At 39.7% G+C, this 18,039-nt stretch overlaps 1 long non-coding RNA gene across 1 annotated transcript in view; it reads left to right on the top strand.

Annotated features, from left to right (window-relative positions):
- The window catches only part of LOC113611142 (uncharacterized), an 83,391-nt gene extending 65,388 nt beyond the window's left edge, over positions 1 to 18,003 (top strand). The window contains exon 4 of the long non-coding RNA XR_003429362.1: positions 17,905 to 18,003. This is a non-coding gene — a long non-coding RNA (uncharacterized LOC113611142). The remainder of the gene's footprint in view (positions 1 to 17,904) is intronic.
- Positions 18,004 to 18,039: the final 36 nt, after the last annotated feature.

Genomic DNA, 18,039 nt, shown 5'->3' with positions numbered 1-18,039 from the left:
TGTATATAAAATTGATGATTAATAAGAACCTGCTATATAAAAAAACAAATAAAAGAAAATTAAAAAAAAAATTCTATTGGACAGTGGTGCTCGAAGCAATCTCTTTATTTTTCTTTTCCCACCGATAGTATTGCTCTTACCTTGTCCTAGAAGAAGGACCCAGAGTGCATGTCCAGCAGAGGGCCTTAGTGTTGCCATGACTGAGTGGGATTCATGCCTTCTCTTCTTTTTTTTTTTTTTAACATCTTTATTGGAGTATAATTGCTTCACAATGGTGTGTTAGTTTCTGCTGTATAACAAAGTGAATCAGCTGTACATATACATACATCCCCATATCTCCTCCCTCTTGAGCCTCCCACCCACCCTTCCTATCCCACCCCTCTAGGTGGTCACAAAGCACCAAGCTGATCTCCCTGTGCTATGTGGCTGCTTCCCACTAGCTAGCTACTTTTCATTTGGTAGTGTATATATGTCCATGCCACTCTCTCACTTTGTCCCAGCTTACCCTTACCCCTCCCCATGTCCTCAAGTCCATTCTGTACATCTGCATCTTTATTCCTGTCCTGCCCCTAGGTTCTTCAGAACCTTTTTTTTTTTTTTTTTTAGATTCCATATATATGTGTTAGCATATGGTATTTGTTTTTCTTTCTGACTTACTTCATTCTGTATGACAGTCTCTAGGTCCATCCACCTCTCTACAAATAACTCACTTTCGTTTCTTTTTATGTATGCCTTCTCTTCTTGTGTTGAGCTTTGTGGATCAACTTGATTCTTTCAAGGTTTCCTCTCCTCTCCTCCCCCCATGTTTTTTCATCTTTTTTTTTAAAAAAGAGAGTAGATAAAGTAGCCTTTATTCTAGGGTCAGTTTAGCTCTATTGCTGAGACATGTCCCATCTGGGATCTTACTGAATGCTTTGGATATTTAAAAAACTTCTTCTGGGACTTCCCTGGTGGTCCAGTGGTTAAGACTCCACACTTCCACTGCAGGGGGCACAGGTTGATCCCTGGTTGGGGAACTAAGATCACATATGCCCTGCAGTGTGGCCAAAAATAAATGAATGAATAAAAGCTTCTTCACACTGACTGGTTGGAATTAGAATGTCTCCTAGGCCTACATGAGCCTTAGATTGTTCAGAAGGATCTTGATAGCTTTTTGCCTGTCCTTGTCGAGTCTATCCACGTGCAGCTTATTGTTAGCAGCTGACTCAAGAGATCCCTATGCAGATTTCTGTGTCTCTTTTTCTGCATATCTTCCTACTTAATGGTAGTTTGTCCCACAAATTGCAGCCACTTGTCTCCTCACACTCTGTTTTCTAGTTCCTTAAGTCAGCAAGACATCCATGCTCTGTTTAGTTAAACCCTTCCTGTGTTGTAGTCTTGAAAATAACTCCATCTGGAAAGCCTTGGCAGTAGTAGGTCCTACCTCACTTGTTTTGCTTTTCTTTGGGATCACAGTCATCTGCTGCCTTTATTCCAATGTCTTAAAACAGCCGTTTCATATCATTTGTCCAGTTTTCTAGTTGATTATGGTGGTAGGGCAAGTTCCTTACCTAATCCGTTATGGTAGAATTAGAAATTCAATTAAGAATTTTAATTTACAAAACCATGAGATACCACCTCATATCTGTTAAGGTGCCTGTCATTGAAAAGAACACAAATAAATGCTGGAGAGAATGTGGAGAAAAGGGAACCCTCGTACGCTGTTGGTGGGAATGTAAATTGGTGCAGCCACTGTGGAAAACAGTATGGAGGTTTCTCCAAAACCTAAAACTAGAACTACCATATGATCCAGCAATTCCACTCCTGGGTGTATATCCAAAAAGCCCCAAAACACTAATTTGAAAAGATACTTGTACCCCGAAGTTCATAGCAGCATTATTTACAATTGCCAAGATATGGAAGCAATGTAAGTGCCCATCAGCAGATGAATGGATCAAGAAGATGTGGTATATATACAATGTAATACTACTTAGCCATCTAAAGGAATTAAATTTTGCCATTTGCAGCAAGATGGATGGACTTGGAGAGCATTATGCTAAGTGAAATTGTCAAAGAAAGACAAATACTGTTTGATATCACTTATATATGGGATCTAAAAAATACAACAAACTAGTGAATATAACAACAAAGAAGCAGAATCACGGAGAACAAACTAGTGGTTACCAGTGTGTAGAGGTAGGGTAGTGGGAGGTACAAATTATTGGGTGTCAGATAGGCTACAAGGATGTATTATACAGCACAAGGAATACAGCCAATATTTTGTAATAACTGTAAATGGAGAGTAACCTTTAAAAATTGTAAAAATATTTTTTAGTTTTCAAAATAAGAGTTTTAATTTCATATTTCCTTGTTAATTGTTTGTTATCTATTCTTTTATTTTTCTTTAGTAGTTACCATACATCCTATGACATGCATCCTTGACTTATAAAGTGTTGTGTAAATGTATAGTTTTATTACTTCTTGGGCAATGCAAGAAATTTAGAACATTTTATTTATATTTAGCCTCCCTTAAACTTTTGTGCTGTTTTTTTCTCTGTTTTTTTATCCTCTCTCTCTCTCTACGTATATATGTATATAGAGAGAGTTGACCTCAAGACATAATTTTTGTTTAAAACAATCAATTTTTATCAGTTTTACCTATATACTTATCCTTTCCATTAGTCCTCATTCTTTTTTTTCCTTTTGTCATTTCCATGCTTCCACCTATGATTATTATTCTTCTGTCTGAAAACCCAATGTTGGTATCTTTTTAGTATAAGTCTACTGGAGTGTAAGTCTTTCAGCTTTTATTTATTTGAACATATGTTTATTTCACCTTCATTTTTGAGTAAATATTTGGCTGGATATAGAACTCTAGTTTGGCAGTTCTTTTTTTTTTTTTTTTTTTTTTTTTTGTGGTACGCGAGCCTCTCACTACTGTGGCCTCTCCCGTTGCGGAGCACAGGCTCCGGACCCGCAGGCTCAGCGGCCATGGCTCATGGGCCCAGCCGCTCTGCGGCATGTGGGATCCTCCCAGACCGGGGCACAAACTCATGTCCCCTGCATCGGCAGGCGGACTCAACCACTGCACCACCAGGGAAGCCCATGGCAGTTCTTTTCTTTCAATATTTTGAAGTATATTTTGGCTTCTACTTTTTTTGTTGAGAAGTCAGCTTTCAATCTTATTGTTGATCCTTTGGGGGTAATGTGTCCTGTTCTCTCTTGCTGTTTTTAAGATTGCATATGTATCTTTGATTTTCTACCATTTTGCTATGATACAATATGTCTAGATGTGCCTTTCATTTATTCTGCTTGGGAATTACAGTGCATCTTATATCTGTGGCTTAGTATTTTTTCATTAGTTTTAGAAAGTTATTGGTCATTAGCTGTTGAAGTGGGACCTTTTGCTCCCTTTCTCACTCCTTTTGTGCTGAAACTTCAAGGTAAGTTAGCCAAGATTTTACCAAACCACAAATGTTTCTTAAGCAGTGTTCTATACTTTCCATATTTGTTTCCTTTTTCTTCTTTTTTTAAAATTTATTTATTTTTGTCTGCATTGGGGTTTTGTCGCTGCTCACAGACTTCTTCTAGTTGTGGGGAGTTGGGGCTAACTCTTCATTGCGGTGAGCAGGCTTCTTTTTGCGGTGGCTTCTCTTGTTGTGGAGCATGGGCTCTAGGCATGCTGGCTTCAGTAGTTGTGGCATGCAGGCTCAGTATTTGTGGCTCGCAGGCTCTAGAGTGCAGGCTCAGTAGTTGTGGCACATGGGCTTAGTTGTTCCGTGGCATGTGGGATCTTCCCAGACCAGAGCTCGAACCCATGTCCCCTGCATTGGCAGGTGGATTCTTTTTTTTTTTTTTTTTAAATCTTAATTTGACTATAATTGCTTTACAATGGTGTGTTAGTTTCTGCTTTATAACAAGGTGAATCAGTTATACATATACATATGTTCCCATATCTCTTCCCTCTTGTGTCTCCCTCCCTCCCACCCTCCCTATCCCACCCCTCCGGGCGGTCACAAAGCACCGAGCTGATCTCCCTGTGCTATGCGACTGCTTCCCACTAGCTATCTACCTTACGTTTGGTAGTGTATATATGTCCATGCCTCTCTCTCGCTTTGTCACAGCTTACACTTCCCCCTCCCCATATCCTCAAGTGCATTCTCTAGTAGGTCTGTGTCTTTATTCCTGTATTACCCCTAGGTTCTTCATGACATTTTTTTCCCTTAAATTCCATATATATGTGTTAGCATACAGTATTTGTCTTTCTCTTTCTGACTTACTTCACTCTGTATGACAGACTCTAGGTCTATCCACCTCATTACAAATAGCTCAATTTCATTTCTTTTTATGGCTGAGTAATATTCCATTGTATATATGTGCCACATCTTCTTAATCCATTCATCCGATGATGGACACTTAGGTTGTTTCCATCTCTGGCTATTGTAAATAGAGCTGCAATGAATATTTTGGTACATGACTCTTTTTGAATTATGGTTTTCTCAGGGTATATGCCCAGTAGTGGGATTGCTGGGTCATATGGTAGTTCTATTTATAGTTTTTTAAGGGACCTACATACTGTTCTCTATTGTGGCTGTACCAATTCACATTCCCACCAGCAGTGCAAGAGTGTTCCCTTTTCTCCAGACCCTCTCCAGCATTTATTGTTTGCAGATTTTTTATGATGGCCATTCTGACTGGTGTGAGATGATATCTCATTGTAGTTTTGATTTGCATTTCTCTAATGATTAATGATGTTGAGCATTCTTTCATGTGTTTGTTGGCAGTATGTATATCTTCTTTGGAGAAATGTCTGTTTAGGTCTTCTGCCCATTTTTGGATTGGGTTGTTTGTTTTTTTGATATTGAGCTGCATGAGCTGCTTCTATATTTTGGAGAGTAATCCTTCATCAGTTGCTTCATTTGCAAATATTTTCTCCCATTCTGAGGGTTGTCTTTTTGTCTTGTTTATGGTTTCCTTTGCTGTGCAAAAGCTTTTAAGTTTCATTAGGTCCCATTTGTTTATTTTTGTTTTTATTTCCATTTCTCTAGGAGGTGGGTCAAAAAGGATCTTGCTGTGATTTATGTCATAGAGTGTTCTGCCTATGTTTTCCTTTAAGAGTTTGATAGTTTCTGGCCTTACATTTAGGTCTTTAATCCATTTTGAGCTTATTTTTGTGTATGGTGTTAGGGAGTGATCTAATCTCATACTTTTACATGTAGCTGTCCAGTTTTCCCAGCACCACTTATTGAAGAGGCTGTCCTTTCTCCACTGTACATTCCTGCCTCCTTTATCAAAGATAAGGTGACCATATATGCGTGGGTTTATCTCTGGGCTTTCTATCCTGTTCCATTGATCTATCTTTCTGTTTTTGTGCCAGTACCATACTCTCTTGATTACTGTAGCTTTGTAGTATAGTCTGAAGTCAGGGAACCTGATTCCTCCAGCTCTGTTTTTCGTTCTCAAGATTGCTTTGGCTATTTGGGGTATTGTGTGTTTCCATACAAATTGTGAAATTTTTTGTTCTAGTTCTGTGAAAAATACCAGTGGTAGTTTGATAGGGATTGCATCGAATCTGTAGATTGCTTTGGGTAGTAGAGTCATTTTCACAATGTTGATTATTCCAATCCAAGAACATGGTATATCTCTCCATCTATTTGTATCATCTTTAATTTCTTTCATCAGTGTCTTATAATTTTCTTCATACAGGTCTTTTGTCTCCTTAGGTAGGTTTATTCCTAGATATTTTATTCTTTTTTGTTGCAATGGTAAATGGGAGTGTTTTCTTGATTTCACTTTCAGATTTTTCATCATTAGAGTATAGGAATGCCAGAGATTTCTGTGCATTAATTTTGTATCCTGCTACTTTACCAAATTCATTGATTAGCTCTAGTAGTTTTCTGGTAGCATCTTTAGGATTCTGTATGTATAGTATCATGTTATATGCAAACAGTGATAGCTTTACTTCTTCTTTTCCAATTTGGATTCCTTTTATTTCCTTTTCTTCTCTGATTGCTGTGGCTAAAACTTCCAAAATTATGTTGAATATGAGTGGTGAGAGTGGGCAACCTTGTCTTGTTCCTGATCTTAGTGGAAATGGTTTCAGTTTTTCACCTTTGAGGATGATGTTGGCTGTGAGTTTGTCATATATGGCCTTTATTATGTTGAGGAAAGTTCCCTCTATGCCTACTTTCTGCAGGGTTTTTATCATAAATGGGTGTTGAATTTTGTCGAAAGCTTTGTCTGCATCTATTGAGATGATCATGTTTTTTCTCCTTCAATTTGTCAAAATGGTGTATCACGTTGATTGATTTGCATATATTGAAGAATCCTTGCACTCCTGGAATAAACCCCACTTGATCATGGTGTATGATCCTTTTAATGTGCTGTTGGATTCTGTTTGCTAGTATTTTGTTGAGGATTTTTGCATCTATGTTCATCAGTGATATTGGCCTGTAGGTTTCTTTCTTTGTGACATCCTTGTCTGGTTTTGGTATCAATATGATGGTGGCCTTGTAGAATGAGTTTGGGAGTGTTCCTCCCTCTGCTATATTTTGGAAGAGTTTGAGAAGGATAGGTGTTAGCTCTTCTCTAAATATGTGATAGAATTCGCCTGTGAAGCCATCTGGTCCTGGGCTTGGAAATAGAATGGACAAAATGCAAGAAGAGGCTTTTGTTTGTTGGAAGATTTTTAATCACAGTTTCAATTTCAGTGCTTGTGATTGGTCTGTTCATATTTTCCATTTCTTCCTGATTCAGTCTTGGTAGGTTGTTTTTCCCTTGCTGCTTTTAATATGTTTTCTTTGTATTTAATTTTTGACAACTTGATTAATATGTGTCTTGGCATATTTCTCCTTGGATTTATCCTGTATGGGACTCTCTGTACTTCCTTGACTTGATTAACTATTTCCTTTCCCATATTAGGGAAGTTTTCAACTGTAATCTCTTCAAATATTTTCTCAGTCCCTTTCTTTTTCTCTTCTTCTTCTGGAACCTCTATAATTCGAATGTTGGTGCGTTTAATGTTATCCCAGAAGTCTCTGAGACTGTTCTTTTCATTCTTTTTTCTTTATTCTGCTCTGCAGTAGTTATTTCCACTATTTTATCTTCCAGGTCACTTATCCATTCTTCTGCCTCAGTTATTCTGCTATTGATGCCATCTTTAGTTCTTCTAGGTCCTTGTTAAATGTTTCTTGCATTTTGTCCATTCTATTTCCAAGATTTTGGCTTATCTTTACTATCATTATTCTGAATCCTTTTTCAGGTAGACTGCCTATTTCCTCTTAATTTGTTAGGTCTGGTGGGTTTTTATCTTGCTCCTTCATCTGCTGTGAGTTTTTCTGTCTTCTCATTTTGCTTATCTTACTGTGTTTGGGGTCTCCTTTTTGCAGGCTGCAGGTTTGTAGTTCCCGTTGTTTTTGGTGTCTGTCCCCAGTGGCTAAGGTTGGTTCAGTGGGTTGTGTAGGCTTCCTGGTGGAGGGGACTAGTGCCTGTGTTCTGGTGGATGAGGCTGGATCTTGTCTTTCTGGTGGGCAGGTCCACGTCTGGTGGTGTGTTTTGGGGTGTCTGTGGACTTATTATGATTTTAGGCAGCCTCTCTGTTAATGGGTGGGGTTGTGTTCCTGTCTTGCTAGTTGTTTGGCATAGGGTGTCCAGCACTGTAGCTTGCTGGTCGTTGAGTGAAGCTGGGTGCTGGCATTGAGATGGAGATCTCTGGGAGATTTTCGCCATTTGATATTATGTGGAGCTGGGAGGTCTCTTGTGGACCAGTGTCCTGAAATTGGCTCTCCCACCTCAGAGGCAATGCACTGACTCCTGGCTGCAGCACCAAGAGCCTTTCATCCACACTGCTCAGAATAAAAGGAAGAAAAAGTAGAAAGAAAGAATTAGTAGAAGTAGAAAGAAAAGAAAGAAAGAAAGAAAGAAAAAAGAAAGAAAGAAAGGAGGGAGGGAGGAAGGAAGGAAGGAGGGAAGGAAGGAAAAAAGAAAGAAAGAAGATAAAGTAAAATAAAATAAAGATAAAATATAATAAAGTTATTAAAATAAAAAAATAATTATTAAGAAAAAAACAAAACAAAACAAAAAAACCGGACGGATAGAACCCTAGGACAAATGGTGGAAGCAAAGCTATACAGACAAAATCTCACACGGAAGCATACACATACACACTCACAAAAAGAGGAAAAGGGGAAAAAACCATAAATCTTGCTCTCAAAGTCCACCTCCTCAGTTTGGGATAATTCGTTGTCTATTCATGTATTCCACAGATGCAGGGTACATCAAGTTGATTGTGGAGCTTTTATCTGCTGCTTCTGAGGCTGCTGGGAGAGATTTCCCTTTTCTTCTTTGTTCTCACAGCTCCCAGGGGCTCAGCTTTGGATTTGGCCCCGCCTCTGCGTGTAGGTCGCTGGAGGGCGTCTGTTCTTCGCTCAGACAGGATGGGGTTAAAGGAGCCGCTGATTCCGGCGCTCTGGCTCACTCAGGCCGGGGGGAGGGAGGGGCACGGAGTGCGGGGCGAGCGTGCGGCGGCAGAGGCCTGCGTGCGGCGGCAGAGGCCTGCGTGACGTTGTACCAGCCTGAGGCGCGCCGTGCGTTCTCCCGGGGAAGTTGTCCCTGGATCCCGGGACCCTGGCAGTGGCGGGCTGCACAGGCTCCCCGGAAGGTGGGTGTGGATAGTGACCTGTGCTCGCACACAGGCTTCTTGGTGGCGGCAGCAGCAGCCTTAGCGTCTCATGACCGTCTCTGGGTCCGCGCTTTTAGCCGCGGCTCGCGCCCGTCTCTGGAGCTCCTTTAAGCAGCGTTCTTAATCCCCTCTCCTCGCGCACCAGGAAACAAAGAGGGAAGAAAAAGTCTCTTGCCTCTTCGGCAGGTCCAGACTTTTCCCTGGACTCCCTCCCGGCTAGCCGTGGCGTACTAACCCCCTGCAGCCTGTGTTCACGCCGCCAACCCCAGTCCTCTCCCGGCGCTCCGACCGAAGCCCGAGCCTCAGCTCCCAGCCCCGCCCGCCCCGGCGGGGGAGCAGACAAGCCTCTCGGACTGGTGAATGCCGGTAGGCACCAATCCTCTGTGCGGGAATCTCTCCGCTTTGCCCTCTGCACCCCTGTTGCTGTGCTCTCCTCTGTGACTCCGAAGCTTCCCCCCCTCCACCACCCGCAGTCTCCGCCCGCGAAGGGGCTTCCTAGTGTGTGGAAAGCGCTCCTCCTTCACAGCTCCCTCTCACTGGTGCAGGTCCTGTCCCGACTCTTTTGTCTCTGTTTATTCTTTTTTCTTTTGCCCTACCAGGTATGTGGGGAGTTTCTTGCCTTTTGGGAGGTCTGAGGTCTTCTGCCAGCGTTCAGTAGGTGTTCTGTAGGAGTTGTTCCACGTGTAGATGTATTTCTGGTGTATCTGTGGGGAGGAAGGTGATCTCCGCGTCTTACTCTTCCGCCATCTTGCCGGAGGCCTGGCAGGTGGATTCTTAACCACTGTGCTACAAGGGAAGTCCTCTTCCTTTTTCTTCTTTAGTCTGGTGTTTTCTTCTGACCTTTAGTGCCTTCCATTGTGAATTACAATTGTAAAGATAATTTGTAAAGATAATTTGAGGCTTGGAATGATCCCTTCCTCCTGAGGGAATTTACTTTTGTTTCTGTTGCACAGTTAGGGTACGGTGGACCACTTTTATCTAAATAGAGGTTGAGCTGATTTGAAGCTGGGATTTAACCTTTGTGAATACTCACTTCAGACATAGGTTGTAGTGTTTTGGTTTTCTCAAATGAAGACCTTCAGTGTTTTAAACTGTTCCTCCTCCTTCGTACACCCTGGACATCATTTTTGTCACCCAAACTCTGTAAAACTGCTGACTGCCCTGCTAAGCTTCTCAAGCTTTCAGCTGAAGCTTCCAAGCTGACTAATGCCTTCAGGTGAAGAGAGGTTCCCAACATTTGCTTCACCTCTCCGAGCTTCCCTTATTTTTGGAATTGCATTCCCTTAGATGTTTACTTTGGTAGCTCTCTAGTGTCTTCAGAGAGATGATTTTCATGCTTCTTCCTGCTCTTCAGGTTATTCTCAGTGGTGTATCAGTCCTGAATAACTAGTTCATCATTTGCTGGAAAAGGTGATTCCTCATGGTTTGGAATTAGAAGGGTAAAGTATAGAGCATGTCTTTCTTACCAACTACAAAGTATGCTGCATGAGGGTGTCTCCTGCATTTCAGCTCTGCTGTATTGTTAACAATTGTTCGGATTGGCTGTACTTTCTCCTGCCTCAGAGCCATTGCATTTGCTGTTTCCTCTACCTAGAATATTCTGTTGCCTCTCTTCATTTAACTCACTCATGCCCATTTTGCAGGTCTTAAGCTATATTTCACAGAGAAGCCTTCCTTAACCTCCCAGGCAAGGTTAGATTTTCCTGCATTTTTCTTACAGTAATTTGCACACTCAGAATTATTAAATTAATTATAAGTTAATGTCTGTCTTACCCAGACAGAAATTAGGTCTGCTTCCTTAGACTGTGCTAGCACAAGGCCTGTCACGTAGTCAATGCTCTCAAAACAAATCTACGCTGGCGTGCTTTAAGGTAGGTTAATATTTCCCAAAATGTGTTCCAGGAAAAAGTGTTCCAAGGTCAAATAACTTTTGGCAACATGTCATAGTATATCTGCCTTTAAGAAAATCACAATAGGCACTGATGTATTAAAAAATCTTAGAAATTTCATAGGTAATAAAGCTGTTCAACTTTGCTTATTCCTGAGTTTAACACTTAAAAAAACCCTGAATATTTACTCTGCAGAATGCTCTTCAAAAATAATCTGGTTAGATACTTTCTAGAAATGAAAAAGAGTTTTTAGGTTTTAGGGAAAAAAAACTTCATCCAGAATGAGTCAATGTATTATAAATTCTGGATGAGTGATTTCAAAATCAAAGAGGCTCAAAGGGCAGCTTCATTATAGCAATATTTACAGGACTGGAGTTGGGCTGGCATGGACAAAAGATTTCTTGCTTCTGGTTTACTACAGTCTATCTGCATAACTCCACAAGTGGCATGAAAAAGGAAGGTTTCAAATACTGATCTCAAGAGATTGTCGTCATGAGCTAAAAAATATATATTGAACTGACTGTTTCAGTCCCACATGATTCTTTGGCAGTCAGGCAGCCCCAGCTAATATGTGGCGTTTCCCAGATTTGTGTGAACAATTAACTAGTTCTTGCATCAGAGATTAATGACATGAGAAATAAAATCAGATGCAAATGGCATTTCAGCTGGCAAATAAAACAATATTTTTTTCAGAGAATTCCCAGTAGCTAATTGTAAATTTTTTCTTGCATCATTAAGCAAGTAATAACTAATTTACATTTATTCCTACTGGCTTTCCCTCTTCTCTTGCTCTTCTCCTGTCTCCTTCCTTTATTTAATACATTTGGAAATTATCACTAGAAGTATACCATAATACTCCACATCTGTATAACTGCTCCGTTTGGTATATACCAAATATACCATTATACTCCATTTCTGTATAACTGCTCCTTCCCCCAATGCTTGCAGGCTATTGACTTGACCAGACTTTATTTCTATCAAGTATTGTTACACAGAGTTTGAGATTCAGGGATCCACACTGGATGGATCCCATTATCACCTGTGGATGAATCTCAGATCTACATGTCTTTATTCATGACAAATGGACTTCAATCTCAACTATCTTTTGGACATGTTCTAATGATTATTCTAATAGCATCTCAAATTCATTATGTTCAAACCTTAACTGAACATACATAATACTTCTGGCTTGGTACTTAGTATATGATAGGCTCTCACAAAAATTCCGGTTCTCTTTCTTGCATCAAACGTGCTTATTCTCATGATTCTCTCCATTTTTTTTCGTTTGTTTGTGAATGAGACTATATTGTGAATCAACTACACTTAACAATCCAGCATCTTTCCTCTAGTTTTTATTTTTCTCCCATTTTTTTCCTTCAACAACTATTCAACTAACTCCTATGTTTTTAAGAAACTATGTTGGGATATAATAATTAGGAGGACACAGTTAAGCTCATCATAAATTTTCAGTCTGGTAGAAAGTTAGGGAGAGAAACGAGTAATAAAGTGACAAATACAGAGGTGAGTGTAGGGTAGGAGGAGCACAGACAAGGACACTAACCCAGTTAGGGGGAGTCACAGAAGATTCTCCAGAGGAGAGGGCAAGCATGCTGGGTTATGAAACACAAATAAAAATTATCCCAGAGAAAAGCAAGGGAGGTGAATGGTGACAGGAAGAATTTTTCAGGAATTGGAAGTAAATGTTATGTGAACATGCATAAAACTAAAACTCTGCTTTAGGAAGGGCAGAGGTTGGGGATATAAACAAGGGGGTTCATAGGTCAAGATGGTCCTTGTGTACCAAGTTAAAGGGTACATCTTGAGGGTAGAGTACCAGTGATAGTTGGCGTTGGGCAGGGCTGGGTGACTGGTTCTGGCCAATGGGCTGTAAAGGAGGGTGACAGTGAAAAGCCATTGACTGTGTTGCTTTCCAGTCTTTGTTCCCCTGTCATATCAAGTGAAGAAATGGGCTCTTTCAGATGGCACAGTTAGGAAAGTGGAGAACCCACTAGCCTGTGTTGTTGAATCACTGTAAAAATATCAGTTACCCGGGAGGGTTGTTCTGACTTGGAGCAGAGATTTCTCAACCCTGCTGAGATTTTGGGGTCATTTCTTACCCCAGAAGAATATTGGCTGTCTTGGTGGATGTTCATTCATAGAACATCTTTCCTTCTATGCAATCTAAAGTTGCTACTTCCTTCTCAACCATCATCACATAATATATAGCAATTATCACCACATGAAACTATCTTTCATTTGTTTATTGCATATATTTCTTTTCCAGAATATGAACTGTGCAAAGCAATGACCTGTTTCTCTCATTCACCGGTTAATGCCTAGTACATAACACGAAAAATACTATTATTTTAAACTGAGGATGATGGTTTTGTAGAAAAAGTGAGCAAAGGGCACAAGACTCATTCAATCATTTTGTGAACTGCTTAGAGAAAGAGAGATTTGGTTTTATTTCTTACGTATTATGCACATTAAAGGAGAGAGTGGAAAGTATTTTACAGATGATTTCAGTCAGAGAAAGAGGCCTGAGCACCTGTTGGGGTGTGAAGATAACAATAAGAGAGCTCAGAATTCAATTAACTTGAATCATTGCTGTTGTCATTACTGATTTCACACCTTGTGATGGTAATAACTTATGGTGGCTGATTTGGGGACTTCTGGTATTTTATGGTTTGTGTGTGTGTGTCTTACAGGTAGCCCTTTTGTTGTTTGTTTTACACAAGTACATTTTAATTCCTGATCTCTGTTACTGCAAGAACTTCTGCCCCTATCGCTCCTATTGATTTCCCTAAATTAAGATATAAAGTTACCATGACAGATAGCAATGCCTGATATCTGGAGACTAGATGATGCTAAATAAAAAAATGTCCTAGTTTCTGACTTGTGAACCATGAATTCTGGAGCAAAATATGAGGTCACTATGCAAAACAAATTACTGGCATGCCGATGACCACCAAGACAATACGATGAATGGATAGACGTTGAAACAATAAGTCTATAAGAAATGTTAAGATTTAGCTATTCAAGTCTAACAAACTTAGAGTTCTCTTACAGGTATATTTTCAGGGTTTACAAAGTATTTTGCTAGCTTTCCCTGCTGAACTTGAATTCTTGCTGGTAGTAAATTACTGAGTCATATAGAATTTGGTTTGAGGTTTGTCTCTTTCATTTATCTGGATAACCTTGGTCAAGTTTCTGATCTTTATCATGGTCCATAGTTGTAAAATAAAGACTAACAAGTTGTTACACTAGGCTGTGGTAATAAATAATCTGGAGTAGTAAAGGGCTTACCAAAGACCTGGACCAACTGATATTAGCAATTGCTTTGGGGATATTATATTTGAAATATTATCCAGTTTTTTTTCTTCTCAATAATCTAGTGGGATTCTTCCATGGGACGGTAAATGGGAGGGTCAGTGTTACATGATTTGTTCTCTTTCTGTCTCTTTCAGGCAGAAAGAGGAAACAGAGAACTTTTCTGGTGCTGGAAGGAGGAGTATAGTCTATTAGATTATGGTTCACATATATTCACGTGCCTTTTCCTCACCACCATGGATGGAGTTTACATCACTACCTCATTCATGTTGGATTTGGTCATGTGACTTGATTTGGCCTCACAGTAGGTGGAAAGTACTTTGACTGATGCAAAGGCCAAACGATATGGCATAAGCACAAGCTTGAACTGTGTTCCTGTGGTTGGGCTTGATCTCTTGCAACCTCTGGTCATGAGAATAATGTGACCTGAGTAGTCTACTGGGCCAATGAGGATGAGAAACAGGAGATGGTGATTTGGATCTAATCTTCAGCTTGGAACTAAGCCAGCCAAGCCTACCTAGGTTCAGCAATCCCCAACTCTTAGCCCACAGATGCATGAATGAAAACACATGGTGGTGGTTTTTAAGCCACTTAGTTATTGAAATGACTTGTTCACAGCATTACTGTGACAATAGATGGCTGATAAAAAGAGCCAAAGAGAAAGAAGTCGTAAGAAGAGCAAGGTCTTGACCATTCTTTTCTCTGGGAGAGAAACCCTGGGAATGGGGAGAGGCAGGTAAAAAATGTCAGGTATATTTGTGTGAATCCCCAAATTTTCAGACTAATGCTTCACTTTCTCATGTGTATCCTAGGAAGTTTGCAAGCCTCTCAGAAATTTTCTTTCTAGTACAGTGTAGCATCCAACATGGTGCAGGAGCAATCAAGTAGCATCAGTGGAAGGAGGTGCAAGTTAGATGGTTCTAAGATTGCTATTTAAGCCATCCTGAGATTGAATGTGACATGTAGGGTATCCAGAATTTCCATATGTTCCAGGATAGAACTGGTGGACATGAAGATGCCTAGGGCAAGAATTAAAAATTTCAGAATGACAGAAACCATAGATTTCAGGCTTCAGTACAATGGCTCCCCAAGCCAGAAGGGGTTACCCACGTATCGGTAGATGGTTACTGTGGACACCTGGAATCCAGACAGGAATGGGGACGCCTTCACATAGGCCAGTGAGAATTGGGAGAACAGCACAAGAAGCAGCAGCTCCCTACCCCGCTGCCCTGTGTATTCTTATGCTCAACTATATCCCCACACATAACCTTAGGAAACTGAAGAAAACTGTGAATCTTTTTGAAAGACGTTAAGAACCTGACAGAAGATATTTCTATTAAACTGGAAGAAACTATGTTCTCTACTGCCATCATCAAGATTTGAGCTCTAGAGCAAGATAAGGTCAAATTATAGTAAATAAACACTTTCTTTTTTTCACACCTAAATGATAGCATATATTTTGGCTTCAGTATTATATTGTTAATTATCATCATCATCATTATTTCTTTTGGAAAGATCATCTGGTCTAATTCTTCCAATAATGCTTGAATCCTCTTAAACACCATCAGAGACAGAGCATTTACTATCTCATTCCATTTCTGAATAGCTACAAATACTAGAATGGTTGTCCTTATAGAGAGCTAAAATTGATCTTCCTGTAGCTCCTAGTCATAGTCTTGTTTCTCTCCCATGAAGTCATGTAGAAACTTCTATTCCCTCATCCACATGACAATTGGACTTACCCCATAGCTAGTAAAGGGAAAAAAAGAACTGACTATAAAGTTTTTAATGTATCCCTAGATTTAACCATGCTTCTCATATTTAATTATAGTTCACACATTTTCAAATGAAAGCATCAAAATTGAGAACTGCCACATATTGGAACAGGAGGTTAAAAAATTGTGTACCAAATAAAGGATTGGGGGACATTAGCTTAGCAGAAGTTTCTGTAAAAAAAAAAAGACCTGAGGATTTAATTGGTTAAAAGATTAGCATGATATTGAAAGAGCAATCATTCTGCTTTAATGGAAGGGCAGTATCCCACATGATAAATAGTAATTGTTTCAGTGTTTTCTGTGTTGGTAGTGTCATACATAAATCATCTCAATATCCAGTCTTCCTCCTCAACTCTTTTCTTTCCTTCAATCTCTACATCCAATCAAATACCAAGTTGTATTATGTCTACTTCCTTAAGAACACTTGAATCAGTTCCTTCTCTCCACCACTACTGCTGCTACCTGAGTTTGCACTACCAGTATCTTTCTATGTGTAGTCCTGTAATAGTCTTCCTGCTGATCTCTTTCTTCTCAATTGCTTTCCACATTGAAACAATAATCTTTCTCACATGCCAATACGATATCATCTCTTTCATGTTTATTCCAAGACACGTTGAATCTACTCTTACTACAACTAATCCTAATTTCTTCACACCTCTCATGCTGTGAGTTTGTTGCTGTGCTTAATGTAATTTTAGTGACTAAGGTATGTATATTTTATACATGACTTTTTAAACACAAGCCCAATATTCCACCGGGCTCAATCAAAAAGAGTGGTATTCTTCAGTGCTGGGGGAATATCTGGCTGAGCTGGACTTACTAAATTACAAATTAAATGGCGGTCTCAAGTAGGGGCTTGGATGGATTTTTAAGGGCAATTTTGACTACTTGATTTTTGCTGAACCTCACAGTAAAAATTGATTTCATTGTCACTTGTGAGATAGTAATGCCATTGCTGTTCTTTATCATTTTTATTTTGATTATTTTTCATGAGATAGAAAAATTATAAGCACAATTCTCAGGGAGGGAATTATCTTAATCTGAAAAAATACTTTGAGAGGTGTTTGGGCTTGAAGGTGAGATCTTTGGGAACCAGTCTGAAGCTGGCAATAAGGATGAAGAAGAGGTGGAATCTATTTTACATAATACAATAAAAAAATTTTAAATTAAAGTTGCTCTTTAAAATTTAAAGGACTGCTGAGGACCAAAGATTTCAGAGCTATTTTTTAAATTTATTCATTATTCATTTTACAAGGGAATGAACTGAGGGTTAGAGAAGTTAAGCCATGGTGGTGAATCATGCAGGTTTTGCACTTGAGTTCAGTTCAGGAACCCAAACTTTCTAGCGTAGGACTTGAGGAAGTTATTTAACTTTTTAAACTTTCAGTTTCATATGTATAAAGTGGAAGTTATAACAGCATCCAAATCATAGGGTTCTTATGGGAGATTAAATGAGATAATCCATGTAAAGCAGTTAGCATGTTACTTGGCACTTACTAAGCATGTTCTAAAAATCTTTATTTTCTCCTTTTTCCCTTTTTCCTTTTCTTATTTTACTTTTGCCCAGGTCCCCAGAGCTAGTGAATGGTTTTACATTCCTAACTAGTTCATTCTGATCCAAACTTCAGTGCAATTGTATTATGCACCTCTGCTGATTATTTGTGCTACCAATCACACACAACAAGATGGGGACTTTAAAACCTCTTATCAGCTAGTTCTATAATCTCTTTATTGGGGTATGGAATTATTATTACTTTATTTTATTTTTTCTGCTCAGACTGCTACCTCAACTTTTCTTAGCAAGAGCATATATCTTTTCTTTGAAGATCTGATCTTTTTTCACCACCCATTACACTGGGTTTGGTGGGGCTGCCAATTTCAGCATCTTGGCCCCATGGTCAGGCCCCATGGCCACACATGTGAGCATAAGATCTATTATAGGATTGTATCGTTTCAGATGCAGTGATAATTCTGATTGTTGGACATGTGTCTTAAGTTGAGGTATTGTGATAAACAGTCTGATGCCATATTTTGGTGTTTGACTGCTGAGAAGCTTTTCAGACTACGCCTTCCTCATCCCTTCTGCCTCACATCTGGGCAAGATGATAAGCAAGGCCAGGGCTTCTCCTTTGGTGCTGATGGGAGATTCAAACCAGGCAAGCACCTGCCCAAGCATGGGAACCCTCACTCTAGCCCCACTAATTAATCACAATAAAAGCCTCAAGCCAGTCTCCTTTCTTTGTTCTCTCAGGCCATTTTCTGACCAGTGTGGAAAGTCTGCCCCACTCTCTCCAGAAAGCCTCATTATGTAAGTAATAAGCCTTTTTCATACCCTCATGGTGTGTGTGTGTGTGTGTGTGTGTGTGTGTGTGTGTGTGTGTGTGTG

The sequence above is a fragment of the Aethalodelphis obliquidens genome, unplaced genomic scaffold (assembly GCF_003676395.1).
Source record: "Aethalodelphis obliquidens isolate GAN/ISIS:26980383/991018 unplaced genomic scaffold, ASM367639v1 scaffold3, whole genome shotgun sequence".
In the NCBI taxonomy this organism is placed as follows: Eukaryota; Metazoa; Chordata; class Mammalia; order Artiodactyla; family Delphinidae; genus Aethalodelphis; species Aethalodelphis obliquidens.
The sequence above is the reverse complement of the archived record's forward strand: the minus strand, read 5'-3'. Positions and strand labels throughout refer to the sequence as shown.